At 46.1% G+C, this 6,564-nt stretch overlaps 2 non-coding genes across 2 annotated transcripts; one reads left to right on the top strand and one right to left on the bottom strand.

Annotated features, from left to right (window-relative positions):
• Positions 1 to 4,398: 4,398 nt before the first annotated feature.
• On the top strand, positions 4,399 to 4,470 carry trnam-cau. Its single transcript has one exon. It is a non-coding gene; the product is annotated as a tRNA-Met (tRNA).
• Positions 4,471 to 6,173: 1,703 nt separating this feature from the next.
• trnat-ugu lies at positions 6,174 to 6,246 on the bottom strand. The gene has a single exon. It is a non-coding gene; the product is annotated as a tRNA-Thr (tRNA).
• Positions 6,247 to 6,564: the final 318 nt, after the last annotated feature.

Raw genomic sequence — 6,564 nt, 5'->3', positions numbered from 1 at the left:
GTTGGAGACCGGTTTCAAGTTCTATATGCTCCAGAGGTGTGTAATAATATCTTTGAACAGGCTGCTTACATTTAAAAAATTTCAGTTCGGGCAGTGAAATCAACAATGAACAGCTTTTTCCCATTCTGCCCCTGCTCCCGGGCTGATGCTATTTTCTCCTTTCCCCGAGCGCTGGGCTGTCTTCAATGGCGCTGCTCCTCCATCAGGTGAAGTGACACTTTTCACCGGCATATCCCAGTCACAGAGTCAGGGAGAGTGACGTTGTAAACCCATGATGTCATTCCCGTTCAGGAAGAAGCCGTTCAGCCCATCGAGTCCACGGAGACTGTCTGTCGCTTGTATCTCTCTGAGATATTTACAATCGTTGACATCTGTCCGAATAATGCTGAACTGCGCCTGTGCCGTGATGCTGTCTCCGACATCCTGACCCTCTCGTCGTTCATGACTTCTCATTTCACCGGGAGGACGCTGCTGTCCGAAACAGCGTGGGCAATTCCTGCAGGGCGTCCTGCGCATGGAACACACTGCAGCTGATGTGTATCAATATGAGGCAATTATTTCTGACACATGGAGTAACGGGAAGTTGATCAAAATGCAGCATACTGCAGCTATGTGCCGGAAGGACACTGGCAACGATCAATACATGCACACCGCAACGTGGAGCTCCTCAAAATCACAGGGTGGTTTCGATCTAGTGATTTTTAACCTAACGGGCGCAACATGCTCGCACTGCACCATTCTGCTAGCATAGAGTACTGGGCTTTCAGATAAGTATTGGGCATTTCATCTGGCATGTGACACGTGCATTCGAGGATGATGTCAAAAGACCATCACTGATGTTCTGTAACATTTACCCGGCTGTGTAAACATAACCTTTGTGTAACTTCCCACATTCTGTTCGAACTCGGATTTCACGCAGAATCACAACATTCACGAAACATCAGAGTCGGTTTGCGTGCATTCTGAAACATTTGTTTTCCCTTTGAGTGATTCCCTTGCCGTGTTCCTTGCGCTGGTAGCTCTGCCCCATCCCTACTTCACGTAGTCCGACCTCATTTAGCGGAGCTGCGTTTCAGAAAGCTGCTCGGAGATTTGGCAAAACTGAAGACAAGAAATCAGGAGCCAGTACTGGGACCACCCCTTTCCTGGACATTTGTTAATGACACGGAATTGTGAACCGGGCAGACGACTCCAAAATCCTAAAATGAGGCAAAACTCACAAATGAGCTGATCAATGCAGAACGCCATAAAACTGGCCTTTTCGAACGAAGTCCATTTTGTTTAACATCGCTCTGTGCATTTTCCTGAGCCTGATGCTCCAAGAAATAATGGTCCATTTTAATAAAAGCCGCTCAGGATGAGTTTTGATTTCACAATGTCGCATTTCACACGCCTCTTTCTGTGCGTCTTCTTGCAATATTAATTGATCCCTTACTGTGTTCCTTTAAAACACGCTAAGGGGGAAAAAAATGGAACAACAGTGATTACAAAGGTTACTATGACCATAACGCAAAATCCAACAACTATACGATTGCAACGCCATACAACAGACTACACGAAAAGCAGAAAACAAGTAGCGCTCGAGAGCTCCAGACACGCAATAGGCATACTTACTAAAGAGTGGACTGATATTAGGGAAGTCAGAATGGGGAGAATCTTTGCAATTCGTGGCTCCAGAGGTTATGAATGTCTGTATTGAGTCTGTAAAAGACTGACATTGATAGATTGCTACAGATTAAAATCATCAAGAGCTCAGGGGATAGTGCAGAAACATGATGTCGAAGCAAAAGGTCATTCATGATCTCAGTGAACGGCGAGGCGGACTTGATGTTTGCGACTTGTGTCCGTGTGGAATGAAAGTACATTGACACGTTTGTTCCGAATTGAAGTGTACGCAGGAAGCAGGAAGCTGGAAGCTGAGGGAGACACCGAGCAAACCGATGCAGATGGGACTGCTGGAGCTGCAAAGGCCCTTTCTGCAGCACTAATGAAATTGCACAGCACAGAGGAGAGAATTGATGCATTGAATTTGGGTTGAGCGGCCCAGCATCCTTTCACAAGTCAGGGTTTACTGGGATATAAGGTATTAGAACAAACATGGATAGCATTTACTTGGATATAAAAACATTGTAAAAGACACGAACTGGGTTTACTGGGATATGAAGACGTTAGGAAGGACACAGGTAGGATTTACTGGCTTTCAGGCACACGATAAACTGTCTCACCTGTTTCCTGCTATCTGTATTTGAGTCAATCTCTCAAACTGATTTTATTGCCACACGGGTCAAGGTTGTAAATGCTGAAACTATGCACCAGTAAAGATTGTCCGCTCTCACACATTCCACTACTCGACAGGAGCTGTGAAAATGAATTGCATTGCCCCGTTCTCTGTCGCTCCGGGATTATTTGAATAACAAAATCGATTCTGTGAGCTGGGGAAAATGCTGAAATTTATACACATCAGGTGCAGTGTGTCTGAGAGACAGGACTTCCTTCAGTAGCACCCCATCTGAATCAGACAGCTGCGCCCTTCCTGCGACATTGAGAACGACACAGACACAGATCCCCATGATTGGGAGAGATTCTATCTTTCCCAACAGGTCTGAATTTTTCGCGCTGTGTCAGATGTGGTAATTTGGACAAGGTTCCGAACAGAATTTTAGTTTCTCTGCATGCACAATCTCCCTTTTGCACAGCCTTCCACACTTTCCATACCTCCCACTCCCACCACACCCCTCCCCTGTCCTGCAAGTCCATGTTTGGCAGGGAGCTGAAGAGCGCATTCGTGTTGTTCTCCTCCAGCACGGCCTGCCAGTGAAAGATTGTTTCCTCCAGCCGCCAATGGAGACAGCGTTGCCCCGGGGGAATAGTGCTAACACAGCCTCCTTGGAGCGGGGGTTCAGAATGGGAAGAAGCTGTTGTTAAAACTCAGTGCTGCTTCAGTGTTAACGGGTCTGAGCTGTTGCTGGTTCATTGGTCTCGGGATATAGTTCTGTTCCATGTGGATGGAGTAAATAGGAACAGGTCTCGCGTTCCAATTACAGGCGATCCCTGGAGTTCTGTATCTTGCTTCACTCTTCACTGAGGTGGTCTGATTTTGTTGAGATCGAGTTCAGCCTGAGATCCCTCAGGATCTATGTGGCGAGTATTATTTGTAAAATTCGTTCATAGGATATTCATTCACGGGATGACGGCGTCATTGACGAGGCCAGCATTTATTGCCCATCCCCAATTACTCAGACACATGGTCAACCATATTGCCTGTGGGTCTGGACTCACAGGTCGGCCAGACCAGGAAAAGATGGCAGTTTCCTTACCTAAAGGGCATTAGTGAACCAGATGTGGTTTCTCCAACAATCGATTCACAGTCATCATTAGATTCTTAATTCTCGATATTTATTCTCTTCGAATTCCACCATCTGCCGTGGTTTTGAACCCGAGTCCCCAGAACGTTGTCCAGATCTCTGGATTCACACGCCAACGAAACTATCACTATTACATCATGTCCCCATTTTGCCGCAAGTACGTGTGGCTCGTTGGTCTAGGGGTATGGTGCTCGCTTAGGGTATTATATAATGCTGATATGCGAGAGATCCCGGGTTCAAAGCCCGAACGAATCCGCCTGCCTTATATCTCTTTTGCCACAATGCCCAAAGAGCTTTCCGAAAAACCAGCTTCGTCAAATGAGGTCGAGTTGCCTGAAGTGGGGATGAGGCAGAAGTACGATTGCAGTGAACACGGCCAAAGAGAATGCTTGTTCAAATCAAAAACAAGTGTTTCAGGTTGTTTGCCCACGCATTCTGACTCTGAGTGACAATTCCAGCTGCATTATTGTTCAGTTCAGGGCGTGGAACTTGCGGAAGCGGGAATGCGAAGTGTTTGGAGACAGCGTTGAACAGATTCACGTGAATGGTGCCGTGTATGAGGAATGTCCGTAATGAAGTTAGATGGGAAAGCTCTCCTTGGAGAAGAGAAAGCTGAAATTTTGCACAGAGAGTGGCAGGGTCACTAAAACGCTGTCTAACAGTACTAAAGACGCAGATTCAATCAACACAAAGGGAAAATTGATGGTTATGTCACAAATAACAATGGGCAGAGTTACACAGAGAAGGCAAGAGAAGTCCATGAAATGACACTCATTTGCTCATTGTGGAGAGCGGCACAGATAAGGTGGGCTGCATGGCCTCCATCTGCGTTGTGACAAATTTTGTGATTCTGAGTGAAATCTGAATGTGGGAGTAACAGAATGTGGGGCATTAGACAAAGGTTATGTTTACACAGGCGAGACACATCTGCGCAACAGGGTATTACACAACAACAATGATTTTTTAAAAATTCGTTCTTGAAGGTACATGCCACACGCCAAATTAAAAGCCTAAAAAGCACATAGTGCTACCAAGCAGAGTGGCGCAGCGGGAGCGTGCTGGGCCCATAACCCAGAGGTCGATGGATCGAAACCATCCTCTGCTATTCCTTATAAGCGCAATTTGTGTTTTGCAGAAAGTCAGGTGTCTGCAATAAATCGTTCACTTTGGCACACAGGTGAGGTGACACACTTGTCAAGATCGCAGCAGTTTTCTCCTGTTCACCGTTCGTCTTCTCGAAGTTGGGACGAAACCGGGGTAGTTGAAACTTATTCCTTCCAGTGTTTTTCCAAGACCTGCAGTAATTGCACACACTGTTTCAGACATGAATAACAAGAGGATAATCATGTTGGAGACAGCACCACGGCACAGACACATTTGACCATTATTAGAACAGATATCACCGATTGTGAATAACCTCAGAGAGATGCAAGCGACAGAGAGTCGCCGTGGATTCGATGGACTGAACGGCTTCTTTCTGCACGGGAATGACGCCATGGGTTAATGACGTCACTCTCCCTGTCTCTGTGGCTGAAGCACAGTTTACAACTTCTTTAAAATTCCCAGCTCATCTTTCTCACTGTTCTGATGCCCTGATCAGGTTTGAATCTGATCTGCAGGAACTGGAATTGTTTCACTGCCTCATATCAGTAAATGTCACTGAGAACATTGGAGTCAGTGTCCCAGCGTCAACAGAGGAGGGGAAGCTGAAGTAGTACCACACACTGCCATTTGGCACCTTTTAAATTCCCAAACCACTCAATCACTGAAGCTCCTTGGAATGGAAAGTAAACAGAAATTTTAAAAAATCCACTCGTCTCAACTTTGTGAATCTTTAGAACTGGGAATCAGAGGCACATGAAGGGTGAACTGTCCAACTGAGTAGAGACAGTTAAACTACCTTCCCTTCTTTAAGTGGCCAGGACATTCATTGATCCGAGACATTAAAAGGATTCCCTCCAGGCACTGCTCAGCCTTTGCTGCTGTTATTGTGAGGACAATAAATCCTCACTCCCTGAGCAGGCCTCGAGCCCAGGCAACAGTGGTGAAACTACAGTACCTTTACCACTAGACCACCTGGGAACAAGCAGACTTGCATCATTTCTTAATAACACAGCTTCTGGCTTTTATTTCATTGGTAATCAGTTGCTCCTGCAAAATGATCGCATCATTGAGTTTTTACAGTATGGAAAGAGACCGAACATCCCAGTTTCCAGCACTTGGCCTTTTAGTCTTGTGTGCTCTCATGTTTCAAGTGTTCATTTCAATGTTATTTTCCCTGTAACATTTTAATCTCACGCATCACTACCAATGAGACTGAAGTTTGAGATGGGAAAACTGTGTTCATGCCTCCTCGGGGAAGTGAACCTCATTTTCACTCATAGCAGGAAACAAACAAGGACACCTTCCACCGAGAGTGCCAGAAGCTTTAGGAGAGCGCAGCCCCCAGAAAGCAGAATTTCACTCACTTGGCTCGATTGTCCCAGTGCAGACTTCAAAACTAGAACCTGTTTACAGCAACAAAAGGAAGCAGTCGGCGGCTGCCCCGGCTTTGTGTTCCTCCTGCGTTGTTCAACTCTCACTCTGCAGTTTTCCGGCTTCACCTCGCTCTTCCGGTCAAACTTCGCTCACGGTAGCTGCTTCCAGCCATTCCGAATGCTCTTCCTCAAGTCCGTGGTCGGACAAACAGGAATGTGGAATTTCAAACACATTTCTCGCCTGTGTTGGAAATGATGTTGTCATAATTTCAGCAAAGATTGAAAGGGCGCCGGTCGATCTTGGAAGCAGCGGGTGTGCAAAATTTGCCACAGGCCCCAGTGAGACTCGAACTCACGACCCCTGGTTTACAAGACCAGTGCTCTAACCACTGAGCTATGGAGCCAGCCAAATACATTTGGGAAGAGGGTCTCATGTGTCAGAAACGACAAAGTAATAGATAATTGGAGACCTTGTGTTTCATGAACCAAGACGGAATAAAACCGAAACAGAGCAGAGGGGCATCACGTGCAGAAGGACGGGAGAATGCAAGGCCGAATCAGAGTATCCTGAGTCACATAAACAGATCTTTCCTGGTAGTCCAATGATTACGATTCGGTGCCTTCACTGCCATAGCCTGTTAATGGCTAACATTTACAGCAATAAATACGAAATATTGACTGATCTTTAGAAGCAGAATTATGTCATTGACCAGTCAAAATCG

Source organism: Rhincodon typus, unplaced genomic scaffold, assembly GCF_021869965.1.
Source record: "Rhincodon typus isolate 14 unplaced genomic scaffold, sRhiTyp1.1 hic_rhity00010987, whole genome shotgun sequence".
NCBI classification, from domain to species: domain Eukaryota; kingdom Metazoa; phylum Chordata; class Chondrichthyes; order Orectolobiformes; family Rhincodontidae; genus Rhincodon; species Rhincodon typus.
The sequence above is the reverse complement of the archived record's forward strand: the minus strand, read 5'-3'. Positions and strand labels throughout refer to the sequence as shown.